Source organism: Salvelinus fontinalis, unplaced genomic scaffold (genome assembly GCF_029448725.1).
Source record: "Salvelinus fontinalis isolate EN_2023a unplaced genomic scaffold, ASM2944872v1 scaffold_0118, whole genome shotgun sequence".
In the NCBI taxonomy this organism is placed as follows: Eukaryota; Metazoa; Chordata; class Actinopteri; order Salmoniformes; family Salmonidae; genus Salvelinus; species Salvelinus fontinalis.
Genome location: NW_026600327.1, coordinates 90,351 through 109,282, shown reverse-complemented (window position 1 = coordinate 109,282; position 18,932 = coordinate 90,351). Strand labels below are relative to the sequence as shown.

At 49.1% G+C, this 18,932-nt stretch overlaps 2 protein-coding genes across 3 annotated transcripts in view; one reads left to right on the top strand and one right to left on the bottom strand.

The window, feature by feature from the left end:
• The window catches only part of LOC129843335 (sodium/mannose cotransporter SLC5A10-like), a 162,160-nt gene that overhangs the window by 73,850 nt on the left and 69,378 nt on the right, over positions 1-18,932 (bottom strand). The window lies entirely within an intron of this gene.
• Positions 1-18,932, top strand: part of LOC129843336 (protein FAM83G-like) — a 91,658-nt gene that overhangs the window by 53,268 nt on the left and 19,458 nt on the right. The window lies entirely within an intron of this gene.

The following is an 18,932-nucleotide window of genomic DNA, read 5'->3' as shown; positions in this document are numbered from 1 at the left end:
CAGCCAGAGAGATGATATGTCCGGTTGATGCAGCCAGAGAGATGATGTGTCTGGTTGATGCAGCCAGAGAGTTGATATGTCCGGTTGATGCAGCCAGAGAGATGATATGTCCGGTTGATGCAGCCAGAGAGTTGATGTGTCCGGTTGATGCAGCCAGAGAGTTGATATGTCCGGTTGATGCAGCCAGAGAGTTGATGTGTCCGGTTGATGCAGCCAGAGAGTTGATATGTCCGGTTGATGCAGCCGGAGAGTTGATATGTCCGGTTGATGCAGCCGGAGAGTTGATATGTCCGGTTGATGCAGCCAGAGAGTTGATATGTCCGGTTGATGCAGCCAGAGAGTTGATATGTCCGGTTGATGCAGCCAAAGAGTTGATATGTCCGGTTGATGCAGCCAGAGAGTTGATATGTCCGGTTGATGCAGCCAGAGAGTTGATGTGTCCGGTTGATTCAGCCAGAGAGTTGATATGTCCGGTTGATGCAGCCAGAGAGTTGATATGTCCTGTTGATGCAGCCAGAGAGTTGATATGTCCTGTTGATGCAGCCAGAGAGTTGATATGTCCGGTTGATTCAGCCAGAGAGTTGATATGTCCGGTTGATGCAGCCAGAGAGTTGATATGTCCGGTTGATGCAGCCAGAGAGTTGATATGTCCGGTTGATGCAGCCAGAGAGTTGATATGTCCGGTTGATGCAGCCAGAGAGTTGATATGTCCGGTTGATGCAGCCAGAGAGTTGATATGTCCGGTTGATGCAGCCGGAGAGTTGATATGTCTGGTTGATGCAGCCAGAGAGTTGATATGTCTGGTTGATGCAGCCAGAGAGTTGATATGTCCGGTTGATGCAGCCAGAGAGTTGATATGTCCGGTTGATGCAGCCAGAGAGTTGATATGTCCGGTTGATGCAGCCAGAGAGTTGATATGTCCGGTTGATATGTCCGGTTGATGCAGCCAGAGAGTTGATATGTCTGGTTGATGCAGCCAGAGAGTTGATGTGTCCGGTTGATGCAGCCAGAGAGTTGATGTGTCCGGTTGATGCAGCCAGAGAGTTGATATGTCCGGTTGATGCAGCCAGAGAGTTGATGTGTCCGGTTGATGCAGCCAGAGAGTTGATGTGTCCGGTTGATGCAGCCAGAGAGTTGATATGTCCGGTTGACGCAGCCAGAGAGTTGATATGTCCGGTTGATATGTCCGGTTGATGCAGCCAGAGAGTTGATATGTCCGGTTGATGCAGCCAGAGAGTTGATATGTCCGGTTGATGCAGCCAGAGAGTTGATATGTCCGGTTGATGCAGCCAGAGAGTTGATGTGTCCGGTTGATGCAGCCAGAGAGTTGATGTGTCCGGTTGATGCAGCCAGAGAGTTGATATGTCCGGTTGATGCAGCCAGAGAGTTGATATGTCCGGTTGATGCAGCCAGAGAGTTGATATGTCTGGTTGATGCAGCCAGAGAGTTGATATGTCTGGTTGATGCAGCCAGAGAGTTGATATGTCTGGTTGATGCAGCCAGAGAGTTGATATGTCCGGTTGATGCAGCCAGAGAGTTGATGTGTCCGGTTGATGCAGCCAGAGAGTTGATGTGTCCTGTTGATGCAGCCAGAGAGTTGATGTGTCTGGTTGATGCAGCCGGAGAGTTGATATGTCCGGTTGATGCAGCCAGAGAGTTGATATGTCCGGTTGATGCAGCCAGAGAGTTGATATGTCCGGTTGATGCAGCCAGAGAGTTGATATGTCCGGTTGATGCAGCCAGAGAGTTGATGTGTCTGGTTGATGCAGCCGGAGAGTTGATATGTCCGGTTGATGCAGCCAGAGAGTTGATATGTCCGGTTGATGCAGCCAGAGAGTTGATATGTCCGGTTGATGCAGCCAGAGAGTTGATATGTCCGGTTGATGCAGCCAGAGAGTTGATATGTCCGGTTGATGCAGCCAGAGAGTTGATATGTCCGGTTGATGCAGCCGGAGAGTTGATATGTCCGGTTGATGCAGCCAGAGAGTTGATATGTCCGGTTGATGCAGCCAGAGAGTTGATATGTCCGGTTGATGCAGCCAGAGAGTTGATATGTCCGGTTGATGCAGCCAGAGAGTTGATATGTCCGGTTGATGCAGCCAGAGAGTTGATATGTCCGGTTGATGCAGCCAGAGAGTTGATATGTCCGGTTGATGCAGCCAGAGAGTTGATGTGTCCGGTTGATGCAGCCAGAGAGTTGATATGTCTGGTTGATGCAGCCAGAGAGTTGATGTGTCCTGTTGATGCAGCCAGAGAGTTGATGTGTCCGGTTGATGCAGCCAGAGAGTTGATATGTCCGGTTGATGCAGCCAGAGAGTTGATATGTCCGGTTGATGCAGCCAGAGAGTTGATATGTCCGGTTGATGCAGCCAGAGAGTTGATGTGTCCGGTTGATGCAGCCAGAGAGTTGATATGTCCGGTTGATGCAGCCAGAGAGTTGATATGTCCGGTTGATGCAGCCAGAGAGTTGATATGTCCGGTTGATGCAGCCAGAGAGATGATATGTCCGGTTGATGCAGCCAGAGAGATGATGTGTCTGGTTGATGCAGCCAGAGAGTTGATATGTCCGGTTGATGCAGCCAGAGAGATGATATGTCCGGTTGATGCAGCCAGAGAGTTGATGTGTCCGGTTGATGCAGCCAGAGAGTTGATATGTCCTGTTGATATGTCCGGTTGATGCAGCCAGAGAGTTGATGTGTCTGGTTGATGCAGCCAGAGAGTTGATGTGTCCGGTTGATGCAGCCAGAGAGTTGATATGTCCGGTTGATGCAGCCAGAGAGTTGATATGTCCGGTTGATGCAGCCAGAGAGTTGATATGTCCGGTTGATGCAGCCAGAGAGTTGATATGTCCGGTTGATGCAGCCAGAGAGTTGATATGTCCGGTTGATGCAGCCAGAGAGTTGATATGTCCGGTTGATGCAGCCAGAGAGTTGATATGTCCGGTTGATGCAGCCAGAGAGTTGATATGTCTGGTTGATGCAGCCGGAGAGTTGATATGTCCTGTTGATGCAGCCAGAGAGTTGATATGTCCTGTTGATGCAGCCAGAGAGTTGATATGTCCGGTTGATGCAGCCAGAGAGTTGATATGTCCGGTTGATGCAGCCAGAGAGTTGATATGTCCGGTTGATATGTCCGGTTGATGCAGCCGGAGAGTTGATATGTCCGGTTGATGCAGCCAGAGAGTTGATATGTCCGGTTGATGCAGCCAGAGAGTTGATATGTCTGGTTGATGCAGCCAGAGAGTTGATATGTCCGGTTGATGCAGCCAGAGAGTTGATATGTCCGGTTGATGCAGCCAGAGAGTTGATATGTCCGGTTGATGCAGCCAAAGAGTTGATATGTCCGGTTGATGCAGCCAGAGAGTTGATATGTCCGGTTGATGCAGCCAGAGAGTTGATATGTCCGGTTGATGCAGCCAGAGAGTTGATATGTCCGGTTGATGCAGCCAGAGAGTTGATATGTCCGGTTGATGCAGCCAGAGAGTTGATATGTCCGGTTGATGCAGCCAGAGAGTTGATATGTCCGGTTGATGCAGCCAGAGAGTTGATATGTCCGGTTGATGCAGCCAGAGAGTTGATATGTCCGGTTGATGCAGCCAGAGAGTTGATGTGTCCGGTTGATGCAGCCAGAGAGTTGATATGTCCGGTTGATGCAGCCAGAGAGTTGATATGTCCGGTTGATGCAGCCAGAGAGTTGATATGTCCGGTTGATGCAGCCAGAGAGTTGATATGTCCGGTTGATGCAGCCAGAGAGTTGATATGTCCGGTTGATGCAGCCAGAGAGTTGATATGTCCGGTTGATGCAGCCAGAGAGTTGATATGTCCGGTTGATGCAGCCAGAGAGTTGATATGTCCGGTTGATGCAGCCAGAGAGTTGATATGTCCGGTTGATGCAGCCAGAGAGTTGATGTGTCCGGTTGATGCAGCCAGAGAGTTGATGTGTCCGGTTGATGCAGCCAGAGAGTTGATATGTCCGGTTGATGCAGCCAGAGAGTTGATATGTCCGGTTGATGCAGCCAGAGAGATGATGTGTCCGGTTGATGCAGCCAGAGAGTTGATATGTCCGGTTGATGCAGCCAGAGAGTTGATATGTCCGGTTGATGCAGCCAGAGAGTTGATATGTCCGGTTGATGCAGCCGGAGAGTTGATATGTCCTGTTGATGCAGCCAGAGAGTTGATATGTCCTGTTGATGCAGCCAGAGAGTTGATATGTCCGGTTGATGCAGCCAGAGAGTTGATATGTCCGGTTGATGCAGCCAGAGAGTTGATATGTCCGGTTGATGCAGCCAGAGAGTTGATGTGTCCGGTTGATGCAGCCAGAGAGTTGATATGTCCGGTTGATGCAGCCGGAGAGTTGATGTGTCCTGTTGATTCAGCCAGAGAGTTGATATGTCCTCTTGATATGTCCGGTTGATGCAGCCAGAGAGTTGATGTGTCCGGTTGATGCAGCCAGAGAGTTGATATGTCCAGTTGATGCAGCCAGAGAGTTGATGTGTCCGGTTGATGCAGCCAGAGAGTTGATATGTCCGGTTGATGCAGCCAGAGAGTTGATATGTCCTGTTGATGCAGCCAGAGAGTTGATGTGTCCGGTTGATGCAGCCAGAGAGTTGATATGTCCGGTTGATGCAGCCAGAGAGTTGATATGTCTGGTTGATGCAGCCAGAGAGTTGATGTGTCCGGTTGATGCAGCCAGAGAGTTGATGTGTCCAGTTGATGCAGCCAGAGAGTTGATATGTCCGGTTGATGCAGCCAGAGAGTTGATATGTCCGGTTGATGCAGCCAGAGAGTTGATATGTCCGGTTGATGCAGCCAGAGAGTTGATATGTCCGGTTGATGCAGCCAGAGAGTTGATATGTCCGGTTGATGCAGCCAGAGAGTTGATATGTCCGGTTGATGCAGCCAGAGAGTTGATATGTCCAGTTGATTCAGCCAGAGAGTTGATATGTCCGGTTGATGCAGCCAGAGAGTTGATGTGTCCTGTTGATATGTCCGGTTGATGCAGCCAGAGAGTTGATGTGTCCGGTTGATGCAGCCAGAGAGTTGATATGTCCGGTTGATGCAGCCAGAGAGTTGATATGTCCGGTTGATTCAGCCAGAGAGTTGATATGTCCGGTTGATTCAGCCAGAGAGTTGATATGTCCGGTTGATTCAGCCAGAGAGTTGATGTGTCCGGTTGATGCAGCCAGAGAGTTGATATGTCCGGTTGATGCAGCCAGAGAGTTGATATGTCCGGTTGATATGTCCGGTTGATGCAGCCAGAGAGTTGATATGTCCGGTTGACGCAGCCAGAGAGTTGATATGTCCGGTTGATGCAGCCAGAGAGTTGATATGTCCGGTTGATGCAGCCAGAGAGTTGATATGTCCTGTTGATATGTCCGGTTGATGCAGCCAGAGAGTTGATATGTCCGGTTGATGCAGCCAGAGAGTTGATATGTCCAGTTGATGCAGCCAGAGAGTTGATGTGTCCGGTTGATGCAGCCAGAGAGTTGATATGTCCGGTTGATTCAGCCAGAGAGTTGATATGTCTGGTTGATGCAGCCAGAGAGTTGATATGTCCGGTTGATGCAGCCAGAGAGTTGATGTGTCCGGTTGATGCAGCCAGAGAGTTGATATGTCCGGTTGATGCAGCCAGAGAGTTGATATGTCCGGTTGATGCAGCCAGAGAGTTGATATGTCCGGTTGATGCAGCCAGAGAGTTGATATGTCCGGTTGATGCAGCCAGAGAGTTGATGTGTCCGGTTGATTCAGCCAGAGAGTTGATGTGTCCGGTTGATGCAGCCAGAGAGTTGATGTGTCTGGTTGATGCAGCCAGAGAGTTGATATGTCTGGTTGATGCAGCCACAGAGTTGATATGTCCGGTTGATGCAGCCAGAGAGTTGATATGTCCGGTTGATGCAGCCAGAGAGTTGATGTGTCCGGTTGATGCAGCCAGAGAGTTTATATGTCCTGTTGATGCAGCCAGAGAGTTGATATGTCCGGTTGATGCAGCCAGAGAGTTGATGTGTCCGGTTGATGCAGCCAGAGAGTTGATATGTCCGGTTGATGCAGCCAGAGAGTTGATATGTCCGGTTGATGCAGCCAGAGAGTTGATATGTCCGGTTGATGCAGCCAGAGAGTTGATGTGTCCGGTTGATGCAGCCAGAGAGTTGATATGTCCGGTTGATGCAGCCAGAGAGTTGATATGTCCGGTTGATGCAGCCAGAGAGTTGATATGTCCTGTTGATGCAGCCAGAGAGTTGATATGTCCGGTTGATGCAGCCAGAGAGTTGATATGTCCGGTTGATGCAGCCAGAGAGTTGATATGTCCGGTTGATGCAGCCAGAGAGTTGATGTGTCCGGTTGATGCAGCCAGAGAGTTGATGTGTCCTGTTGATATGTCCGGTTGATGCAGCCAGAGAGTTGATATGTCCTGTTGATATGTCCGGTTGATGCAGCCAGAGAGTTGATGTGTCTGGTTGATGCAGCCAGAGAGTTGATGTGTCCGGTTGATGCAGCCAGAGAGTTGATATGTCCGGTTGATGCAGCCAGAGAGTTGATATGTCCGGTTGATGCAGCCAGAGAGTTGATATGTCCGGTTGATGCAGCCAGAGAGTTGATATGTCCGGTTGATGCAGCCAGAGAGTTGATATGTCCGGTTGATGCAGCCAGAGAGTTGATATGTCCGGTTGATGCAGCCAGAGAGTTGATATGTCCGGTTGATGCAGCCAGAGAGTTGATATGTCTGGTTGATGCAGCCGGAGAGTTGATATGTCCTGTTGATGCAGCCAGAGAGTTGATATGTCCTGTTGATGCAGCCAGAGAGTTGATATGTCCGGTTGATGCAGCCAGAGAGTTGATATGTCCGGTTGATGCAGCCAGAGAGTTGATATGTCCGGTTGATATGTCCGGTTGATGCAGCCGGAGAGTTGATATGTCCGGTTGATGCAGCCAGAGAGTTGATATGTCCGGTTGATGCAGCCAGAGAGTTGATATGTCCGGTTGATGCAGCCAGAGAGTTGATGTGTCCGGTTGATGCAGCCAGAGAGTTGATATGTCCGGTTGATGCAGCCAGAGAGTTGATATGTCTGGTTGATGCAGCCAGAGAGTTGATATGTCCGGTTGATGCAGCCAGAGAGTTGATATGTCCGGTTGATGCAGCCAGAGAGTTGATATGTCCGGTTGATGCAGCCAAAGAGTTGATATGTCCGGTTGATGCAGCCAGAGAGTTGATATGTCCGGTTGATGCAGCCAGAGAGTTGATATGTCCGGTTGATGCAGCCAGAGAGTTGATATGTCCGGTTGATGCAGCCAGAGAGTTGATATGTCCGGTTGATGCAGCCAGAGAGTTGATATGTCCGGTTGATGCAGCCAGAGAGTTGATATGTCCGGTTGATGCAGCCAGAGAGTTGATATGTCCGGTTGATGCAGCCAGAGAGTTGATATGTCCGGTTGATGCAGCCAGAGAGTTGATATGTCCGGTTGATGCAGCCAGAGAGTTGATATGTCCGGTTGATGCAGCCAGAGAGTTGATATGTCCGGTTGATGCAGCCAGAGAGTTGATATGTCCGGTTGATGCAGCCAGAGAGTTGATATGTCCGGTTGATGCAGCCAGAGAGTTGATGTGTCCGGTTGATGCAGCCAGAGAGTTGATGTGTCCGGTTGATGCAGCCAGAGAGTTGATATGTCCGGTTGATGCAGCCAGAGAGTTGATATGTCTGGTTGATGCAGCCGGAGAGTTGATATGTCCTGTTGATGCAGCCAGAGAGTTGATATGTCCTGTTGATGCAGCCAGAGAGTTGATATGTCCGGTTGATGCAGCCAGAGAGTTGATATGTCCGGTTGATGCAGCCAGAGAGTTGATATGTCCGGTTGATGCAGCCAGAGAGTTGATGTGTCCGGTTGATGCAGCCAGAGAGTTGATATGTCCTCTTGATATGTCCGGTTGATGCAGCCAGAGAGTTGATGTGTCCGGTTGATGCAGCCAGAGAGTTGATATGTCCAGTTGATGCAGCCAGAGAGTTGATGTGTCCGGTTGATGCAGCCAGAGAGTTGATATGTCCGGTTGATGCAGCCAGAGAGTTGATATGTCCGGTTGATTCAGCCAGAGAGTTGATATGTCCGGTTGATGCAGCCAGAGAGTTGATGTGTCCGGTTGATGCAGCCAGAGAGTTGATATGTCCGGTTGATGCAGCCAGAGAGTTGATATGTCTGGTTGATGCAGCCAGAGAGTTGATGTGTCCGGTTGATGCAGCCAGAGAGTTGATGTGTCCAGTTGATGCAGCCAGAGAGTTGATATGTCCGGTTGATGCAGCCAGAGAGTTGATATGTCCGGTTGATGCAGCCAGAGAGTTGATATGTCCGGTTGATGCAGCCAGAGAGTTGATGTGTCCGGTTGATGCAGCCAGAGAGTTGATATGTCCGGTTGATGCAGCCAGAGAGTTGATATGTCCTGTTGATATGTCCGGTTGATGCAGCCGGAGAGTTGATATGTCCGGTTGATGCAGCCAAAGAGTTGATATGTCCGGTTGATGCAGCCAGAGAGTTGATATGTCCGGTTGATGCAGCCAGAGAGTTGATATGTCCGGTTGATGCAGCCAGAGAGTTGATATGTCCGGTTGATGCAGCCGGAGAGTTGATATGTCCGGTTGATGCAGCCAGAGAGTTGATATGTCCGGTTGATGCAGCCACAGAGTTGATATGTCCGGTTGATGCAGCCAGAGAGTTGATATGTCCGGTTGATGCAGCCAGAGAGTTGATATGTCCGGTTGATGCAGCCAGAGAGTTGATATGTCCGGTTGATGCAGCCAAAGAGTTGATATGTCCGGTTGATGCAGCCAGAGAGTTGATATGTCCGGTTGATGCAGCCGGAGAGTTGATATGTCCGGTTGATGCAGCCAGAGAGTTGATGTGTCCGGTTGATGCAGCCAGAGAGTTGATATGTCCGGTTGATGCAGCCAGAGAGTTGATATGTCCGGTTGATGCAGCCAGAGAGTTGATATGTCCGGTTGATGCAGCCGGAGAGTTGATATGTCCGGTTGATGCAGCCGGAGAGTTGATATGTCTGGTTGATGCAGCCAGAGAGTTGATATGTCCTGTTGATGCAGCCAGAGAGTTGATATGTCCTGTTGATGCAGCCAGAGAGTTGATATGTCCGGTTGATGCAGCCAGAGAGTTGATATGTCCTCTTGATATGTCCGGTTGATGCAGCCAGAGAGTTGATGTGTCCGGTTGATGCAGCCAGAGAGTTGATATGTCCGGTTGATGCAGCCAGAGAGTTGATATGTCCAGTTGATGCAGCCAGAGAGTTGATGTGTCCGGTTGATGCAGCCAGAGAGTTGATGTGTCCGGTTGATGCAGCCAGAGAGTTGATATGTCTGGTTGATTCAGCCAGAGAGTTGATATGTCCGGTTGATGCAGCCAGAGAGTTGATATGTCCGGTTGATGCAGCCAGAGAGTTGATATGTCCGGTTGATATGTCCTGTTGATATGTCCGGTTGATGCAGCCAGAGAGTTGATATGTCCGGTTGATGCAGCCAGAGAGTTGATATGTCCGGTTGATGCAGCCAGAGAGTTGATATGTCCGGTTGATGCAGCCGGAGAGTTGATATGTCCGGTTGATGCAGCCGGAGAGTTGATATGTCCTGTTGATGCAGCCAGAGAGTTGATATGTCCTGTTGATGCAGCCAGAGAGTTGATATGTCCGGTTGATGCAGCCAGAGAGTTGATATGTCCGGTTGATGCAGCCAGAGAGTTGATATGTCCGGTTGATGCAGCCAGAGAGTTGATGTGTCCGGTTGATGCAGCCAGAGAGTTGATATGTCCGGTTGATGCAGCCAAAGAGTTGATATGTCCGGTTGATGCAGCCAGAGAGTTGATATGTCCGGTTGATGCAGCCAGAGAGTTGATATGTCCGGTTGATGCAGCCAGAGAGTTGATATGTCCGGTTGATGCAGCCAGAGAGTTGATATGTCCGGTTGATGCAGCCAGAGAGTTGATATGTCCGGTTGATGCAGCCAGAGAGTTGATATGTCCGGTTGATGCAGCCAGAGAGTTGATATGTCCGGTTGATGCAGCCAGAGAGTTGATATGTCCGGTTGATGCAGCCAGAGAGTTGATATGTCCGGTTGATGCAGCCAGAGAGTTGATATGTCCGGTTGATGCAGCCGGAGAGTTGATATGTCCGGTTGATGCAGCCAGAGAGTTGATATGTCTGGTTGATTCAGCCAGAGAGTTGATATGTCCGGTTGATGCAGCCGGAGAGTTGATATGTCCTGTTGATGCAGCCGGAGAGTTGATATGTCCTGTTGATGCAGCCAGAGAGTTGATATGTCCGGTTGATGCAGCCAGAGAGTTGATATGTCCGGTTGATGCAGCCAGAGAGTTGATATGTCCTGTTGATATGTCCTGTTGATATGTCCGGTTGATATGTCCGGTTGATGCAGCCAGAGAGTTGATATGTCCGGTTGATGCAGCCGGAGAGTTGATATGTCCTGTTGATGCAGCCGGAGAGTTGATATGTCCTGTTGATGCAGCCAGAGAGTTGATATGTCCGGTTGATGCAGCCAGAGAGTTGATATGTCCGGTTGATGCAGCCGGAGAGTTGATATGTCCTGTTGATGCAGCCGGAGAGTTGATATGTCCTGTTGATGCAGCCAGAGAGTTGATATGTCCGGTTGATGCAGCCAGAGAGTTGATATGTCCGATTGATGCAGCCAGAGAGTTGATATGTCCGGTTGATGCAGCCAGAGAGTTGATATGTCCGGTTGATGCAGCCAGAGAGTTGATATGTCCGGTTGATGCAGCCAGAGAGTTGATATGTCTGGTTGATGCAGCCAGAGAGTTGATATGTCCGGTTGATTCAGCCAGAGAGTTGATATGTCCGGTTGATGCAGCCAGAGAGTTGATATGTCCGGTTGATGCAGCCAGAGAGTTGATATGTCCGGTTGATGCAGCCAGAGAGTTGATATGTCCGGATGATGCAGCCAGAGAGTTGATATGTCCGGTTGATGCAGCCAGAGAGTTGATATGTCCGGATGATGCAGCCAGAGAGTTGATATGTCCGGTTGATGCAGCCAGAGAGTTGATATGTCCGGTTGATGCAGCCAGAGAGTTGATATGTCCGGTTGATGCAGCCAGAGAGTTGATATGTCCGGTTGATGCAGCCAGAGAGTTGATATGTCCGGTTGATGCAGCCAGAGAGTTGATATGTCCGGTTGATTCAGCCAGAGAGTTGATGTGTCCGGTTGATGCAGCCAGAGAGTTGATGTGTCCGGTTGATGCAGCCAGAGAGTTGATATGTCCGGTTGATGCAGCCAGAGAGTTGATATGTCCGGTTGATGCAGCCAGAGAGTTGATATGTCCGGTTGATGCAGCCAGAGAGTTGATATGTCCGGTTGATGCAGCCAGAGAGTTGATATGTCTGGTTGATTCAGCCAGAGAGTTGATGTGTCCGGTTGATGCAGCCAGAGAGTTGATATGTCCGGTTGATGCAGCCAGAGAGTTGATGTGTCCGGTTGATGCAGCCAGAGAGTTGATATGTCTGGTTGATGCAGCCAGAGAGTTGATATGTCCGGTTGATGCAGCCAGAGAGTTGATATGTCCGGTTGATGCAGCCAGAGAGTTGATATGTCCTGTTGATATGTCCGGTTGATGCAGCCAGAGAGTTGATATGTCCGGTTGATGCAGCCAGAGAGTTGATGTGTCCGGTTGATGCAGCCAGAGAGTTGATATGTCTGGTTGATGCAGCCAGAGAGTTGATGTGTCTGGTTGATGCAGCCAGAGAGTTGATATGTCTGGTTGATGCAGCCAGAGAGTTGATGTGTCTGGTTGATGCAGCCAGAGAGTTGATATGTCCGGTTGATGCAGCCAGAGAGTTGATATGTCCTGTTGATGCAGCCAGAGAGTTGATGTGTCCGGTTGATGCAGCCAGAGAGTTGATGTGTCCTGTTGATGCAGCCAGAGAGTTGATGTGTCCTCTTGATATGTCCTGTTGATGCAGCCGGAGAGTTGATATGTCCGGTTGATGCAGCCAGAGAGTTGATATGTCTGGTTGATGCAGCCGGAGAGTTGATATGTCCGGTTGATGCAGCCAGAGAGTTGATATGTCCGGTTGATGCAGCCAGAGAGTTGATATGTCCGGTTGATGCAGCCAGAGAGTTGATATGTCTGGTTGATGCAGCCGGAGAGTTGATATGTCCGGTTGATGCAGCCAGAGAGTTGATATGTCTGGTTGATGCAGCCAGAGAGTTGATATGTCCGGTTGATGCAGCCAGAGAGTTGATATGTCCGGTTGATGCAGCCAGAGAGTTGATATGTCCGGTTGATGCAGCCAGAGAGTTGATATGTCCGGTTGATGCAGCCAGAGAGTTGATATGTCCGGTTGATGCAGCCAGAGAGTTGATATGTCCGGTTGATGCAGCCAGAGAGTTGATATGTCCGGTTGATGCAGCCAGAGAGTTGATATGTCTGGTTGATGCAGCCGGAGAGTTGATATGTCCGGTTGATGCAGCCAGAGAGTTGATATGTCTGGTTGATGCAGCCAGAGAGTTGATATGTCCGGTTGATGCAGCCAGAGAGTTGATATGTCCGGTTGATGCAGCCAGAGAGTTGATATGTCCGGTTGATGCAGCCAGAGAGTTGATATGTCCGGTTGATGCAGCCAGAGAGTTGATGTGTCCGGTTGATTCAGCCAGAGAGTTGGTATGTCCGGTTGATGCAGCCAGAGAGTTGATATGTCCGGTTGATGCAGCCAGAGAGTTGATATGTCCGGTTGATGCAGCCAGAGAGTTGATGTGTCCGGTTGATGCAGCCAGAGAGTTGATATGTCCGGTTGATGCAGCCAGAGAGTTGATATGTCCGGTTGATGCAGCCAGAGAGTTGATATGTCTGGTTGATGCAGCCAGAGAGTTGATGTGTCCGGTTGATGCAGCCAGAGAGTTGATATGTCCGGTTGATGCAGCCAGAGAGTTGATATGTCCTGTTGATATGTCCGGTTGATGCAGCCAGAGAGTTGATATGTCCGGTTGATGCAGCCAGAGAGTTGATATGTCCGGTTGATGCAGCCAGAGAGTTGATATGTCTGGTTGATGCAGCCAGAGAGTTGATATGTCCGGTTGATGCAGCCAGAGAGTTGATATGTCCGGTTGATGCAGCCAGAGAGTTGATATGTCCGGTTGATGCAGCCAGAGAGTTGATGTGTCCGGTTGATGCAGCCAGAGAGTTGATATGTCCGGTTGATGCAGCCAGAGAGTTGATATGTCCTGTTGATGCAGCCAGAGAGTTGATATGTCCGGTTGATGCAGCCAGAGAGTTGATATGTCTGGTTGATGCAGCCAGAGAGTTGATATGTCCGGTTGATGCAGCCAGAGAGTTGATGTGTCCGGTTGATGCAGCCAGAGAGTTGATATGTCCGGTTGATGCAGCCAGAGAGTTGATATGTCCGGTTGATGCAGCCAGAGAGTTGATATGTCCGGTTGATTCAGCCAGAGAGTTGATATGTCCGGTTGATGCAGCCAGAGAGTTGATATGTCCGGTTGATGCAGCCAGAGAGTTGATATGTCCGGTTGATGCAGCCAGAGAGTTGATATGTCCGGTTGATGCAGCCAGAGAGTTGATATGTCCGGTTGATGCAGCCAGAGAGTTGATGTGTCCGGTTGATGCAGCCAGAGAGTTGATGTGTCCTGTTGATGCAGCCAGAGAGTTGATATGTCCGGTTGATGCAGCCAGAGAGTTGATATGTCCGGTTGATGCAGCCAGAGAGTTGATATGTCCGGTTGATGCAGCCAGAGAGTTGATATGTCCGGTTGATGCAGCCAGAGAGTTGATATGTCCGGTTGATGCAGCCAGAGAGTTGATATGTCCGGTTGATGCAGCCAGAGAGTTGATATGTCCGGTTGATGCAGCCAGAGAGTTGATATGTCCGGTTGATGCAGCCAGAGAGTTGATATGTCCGGTTGATGCAGCCAGAGAGTTGATATGTCCGGTTGATGCAGCCAGAGAGTTGATATGTCCGGTTGATGCAGCCAGAGAGTTGATATGTCCGGTTGATGCAGCCAGAGAGTTGATATGTCCGGTTGATGCAGCCAGAGAGTTGATATGTCCGGTTGATGCAGCCAGAGAGTTGATATGTCTGGTTGATGCAGCCAGAGAGTTGATATGTCCGGTTGATGCAGCCAGAGAGTTGATATGTCCGGTTGATGCAGCCAGAGAGTTGATATGTCCGGTTGATGCAGCCAGAGAGTTGATATGTCCGGTTGATGCAGCCAGAGAGTTGATATGTCCGGTTGATGCAGCCAGAGAGTTGATATGTCCGGTTGATGCAGCCAGAGAGTTGATGTGTCCGGTTGATGCAGCCAGAGAGTTGATATGTCTGGTTGATGTGTCCAGTTGATGCAGCCAGAGAGTTGATATGTCTGGTTGATGTGTCCAGTTGATGCAGCCAGAGAGTTGATATGTCTGGTTGATGTGTCCAGTTGATGCAGCCAGAGAGTTGATGTGTCCAGTTGATGCAGCCAGAGAGTTGATGTGTCCAGTTGATGCAGCCAGAGAGTTGATATGTCCGGTTGATTCAGCCAGAGAGTTGATATGTCTGGTTGATTCAGCCAGAGAGTTGATATGTCTGGTTGATGCAGCCAGAGAGTTGATGTGTCCGGTTGATGCAGCCAGAGAGTTGATGTGTCCAGTTGATGCAGCCAGAGAGTTGATGTGTCCAGTTGATGCAGCCAGAGAGTTGATATGTCCGGTTGATTCAGCCAGAGAGTTGATATGTCTGGTTGATTCAGCCAGAGAGTTGATATGTCTGGTTGATGCAGCCAGAGAGTTGATATGTCCGGTTGATGCAGCCAGAGAGTTGATGTGTCCAGTTGATGCAGCCAGAGAGTTGATGTGTCCAGTTGATGCAGCCAGAGAGTTGATGTGTCCAGTTGATGCAGCCAGAGAGTTGATATGTCCGGTTGATTCAGCCAGAGAGTTGATATGTCTGGTTGATTCAGCCAGAGAGTTGATATGTCTGGTTGATGCAGCCAGAGAGTTGATATGTCCGGTTGATGCAGCCAGAGAGTTGATATGTCCGGTTGATGCAGCCAGAGAGTTGATATGTCCGGTTGATGCAGCCAGAGAGTTGATATGTCCGGTTGATACAGCCAGAGAGTTGATATGTCCGGTTGATGCAGCCAGAGAGTTGATATGTCCGGTTGATGCAGCCAGAGAGTTGATATGTCTGGTTGATGCAGCCAGAGAGTTGATATGTCCGGTTGATGCAGCCAGAGAGTTGATATGTCCGGTTGATGCAGCCAGAGAGTTGATATGTCCGGTTGATACAGCCAGAGAGTTGATATGTCCGGTTGATGCAGCCAGAGAGTTGATGTGTCCGGTTGATGCAGCCAGAGAGTTGATGTGTCTGGTTGATGCAGCCAGAGAGTTGATATGTCCGGTTGATGCAGCCAGAGAGTTGATATGTCCGGTTGATGCAGCCAGAGAGTTGATATGTCCGGTTGATTCAGCCAGAGAGTTGATGTGTCCGGTTGATTCAGCCAGAGAGTTGATATGTCCGGTTGATGCAGCCAGAGAGTTGATATGTCCGGTTGATGCAGCCAGAGAGTTGATATGTCCGGTTGATGCAGCCAGAGAGTTGATGTGTCCGGTTGATGCAGCCAGAGAGTTGATGTGTCCGGTTGATGCAGCCAGAGAGTTGATATGTCCGGTTGATGCAGCCAGAGAGTTGATATGTCCGGTTGATGCAGCCAGAGAGTTGATATGTCCTGTTGATGCAGCCAGAGAGTTGATATGTCCGGTTGATGCAGCCAGAGAGTTGATATGTCCGGTTGATGCAGCCAGAGAGTTGATATGTCCGGTTGATGCAGCCAGAGAGTTGATATGTCCGGTTGATGCAGCCAGAGAGTTGATATGTCCGGTTGATGCAGCCAGAGAGTTGATATGTCCGGTTGATGCAGCCAGAGAGTTGATATGTCCGGTTGATGCAGCCAGAGAGTTGATATGTCTGGTTGATGCAGCCAGAGAGTTGATATGTCCGGTTGATGCAGCCAGAGAGTTGATATGTCCGGTTGATGCAGCCAGAGAGTTGATATGTCCGGTTGATGCAGCCAGAGAGTTGATATGTCCGGTTGATGCAGCCAGAGAGTTGATATGTCCGGTTGATGCAGCCAGAGAGTTGATATGTCCGGTTGATGCAGCCAGAGAGTTGATGTGTCCGGTTGATGCAGCCAGAGAGTTGATATGTCTGGTTGATGTGTCCAGTTGATGCAGCCAGAGAGTTGATATGTCTGGTTGATGTGTCCAGTTGATGCAGCCAGAGAGTTGATATGTCTGGTTGATGTGTCCAGTTGATGCAGCCAGAGAGTTGATGTGTCCAGTTGATGCAGCCAGAGAGTTGATGTGTCCAGTTGATGCAGCCAGAGAGTTGATATGTCCGGTTGATTCAGCCAGAGAGTTGATATGTCTGGTTGATTCAGCCAGAGAGTTGATATGTCCGGTTGATGCAGCCAGAGAGTTGATGTGTCCGGTTGATGCAGCCAGAGAGTTGATGTGTCCAGTTGATGCAGCCAGAGAGTTGATGTGTCCAGTTGATGCAGCCAGAGAGTTGATATGTCCGGTTGATTCAGCCAGAGAGTTGATATGTCTGGTTGATTCAGCCAGAGAGTTGATATGTCTGGTTGATGCAGCCAGAGAGTTGATATGTCCGGTTGATGCAGCCAGAGAGTTGATGTGTCCAGTTGATGCAGCCAGAGAGTTGATGTGTCCAGTTGATGCAGCCAGAGAGTTGATGTGTCCAGTTGATGCAGCCAGAGAGTTGATATGTCCGGTTGATGCAGCCAGAGAGTTGATGTGTCCGGTTGATGCAGCCAGAGAGTTGATGTGTCTGGTTGATGCAGCCAGAGAGTTGATGTGTCCGGTTGATGCAGCCAGAGAGTTGATGTGTCTGGTTGATGCAGCCAGAGAGTTGATGTGTCTGGTTGATGCAGCCAGAGAGTTGATGTGTCCGGTTGATGCAGCCAGAGAGTTGATGTGTCCGGTTGATGCAGCCAGAGAGTTGATGTGTCTGGTTGATGCAGCCAGAGAGTTGATATGTCCGGTTGATGCAGCCAGAGAGTTGATATGTCCGGTTGATGCAGCCAGAGAGTTGATATGTCCGGTTGATGCAGCCAGAGAGTTGATATGTCCGGTTGATGCAGCCAGAGAGTTGATGTGTCCGGTTGATGCAGCCAGAGAGTTGATATGTCCGGTTGATGCAGCCAGAGAGTTGATATGTCCGGTTGATGCAGCCAGAGAGTTGATATGTCCGGTTGATGCAGCCAGAGAGTTGATATGTCCGGTTGATGCAGCCAGAGAGTTGATATGTCCGGTTGATGCAGCCAGAGAGTTGATATGTCCGGTTGATGCAGCCAGAGAGTTGATATGTCCGGTTGATGCAGCCAGAGAGTTGATATGTCCGGTTGATGCTTCATGTTGTATTGTTGCATAGAAATAGTAGAGGGACTCGTCATTACTTTTCTCAGGAAACAGGAAGCAGCTTGGTGGGAAAGTCCCGGGATACCAGCCACCGGCATTAAACCCTAACACACACACACACTCACATCTGCAGTTTAGTTTCAGCATGAGGTGTTACTAATTACTTTAATGAGCAGCGGAGAGAGAGAGAACAACAGCTGTCTGTGAAAGGGAGAGGGAGGAAGAGAGAGAAGAATATAATAGATGTCTGTGAAAGGGAGAGGGAGGAAGAGGAGAGAGAGGGAGGAAGAGAGCCCAGCTAGCATCAAACGTGTATTAGGAATGTTCTCCAACTGATTTGACATTGGGAATAGTTCAGAGAACACTAACAAACTACGTTCTACTGTGGTAATTTCAGTCCTTCAGCATGTTTTCTGCTGGTTCTCATGGTTCTATTTAGTCATGTTCCCAGAACGTTCAGAAACTACGTTCTACTGTGGTAATTTCAGTCCTTCAGCATGTTTTCTGCTGGTTCTCATGGTTCTATTTAGTCATGTTCCCAGAACGTTCAGAAACTACGTTCTACTGTGGTAATTTCAGTCCTTCAGCATGTTTTCTGCAGGTTCTCATGGTTCTATTTAGTCATGTTCCCAGAACGTTCAGAAACTACGTTCTACTGAGGTAATTTCAGTCCTTCAGCATGTTTTCTGCAGGTTCTCATGGTTCTATTTAGTCATGTTCCCAGAACGTTCAGAAACTACGTTCTACTGAGGTAATTTCAGTCCTTCGGCATGTTTTCTGCAGGTTCTCATGGTTCTATTTAGTCATGTTCCCAGAACGTTCAGAAACTACGTTCTACTGAGGTAATTTCAGTCCTTCAGCATGTTTTCTGCTGGTTCTCATGGTTCTATTTAGTCATGTTCCCAGAACGTTCAGAAACTACGTTCTACTGTGGTAATTTCAGTCCTTCAGCATGTTTTCTGCTGGTTCTCATGGTTCTATTTAGTCATGTTCCCAGAACGTTCAGAAACTACGTTCTACTGTGGTAATTTCAGTCCTTCAGCATGTTTTCTGCTGGTTCTCATGGTTCTATTTAGTCATGTTCCCAGAACGTTCAGAAAACGTTCCATAAAAACCACAAGAAAACTTAACGTTCAGAAAACGTTCTAAGAATGTTATTTCAAAAGATCTACATTCTGTTCTCAGCATCAACAAAACTCTCTCGGTCCTCTAGCTTGTTAAGTGTGTTCAGGTGTGTTGCCACGCCCACTAATTGGCCACACCTGATGTTCATAGTGCTCGTTTCCTTTGAAATGAGGTCTGTTTGAATAGAATGAACAGCTTTGTATGCATAACCAAACATGGCATGTCTGCTCCATCCTGGTGGCTCAGTGGACTAATTCCACGGATAGAGAACACAAGGTCATAGGTTCAAATCTCACTGACGACGTGTCACAATAAAAATACATGTGTTTGCATGACTAATGCCTAAGCAGAATAACATCCACG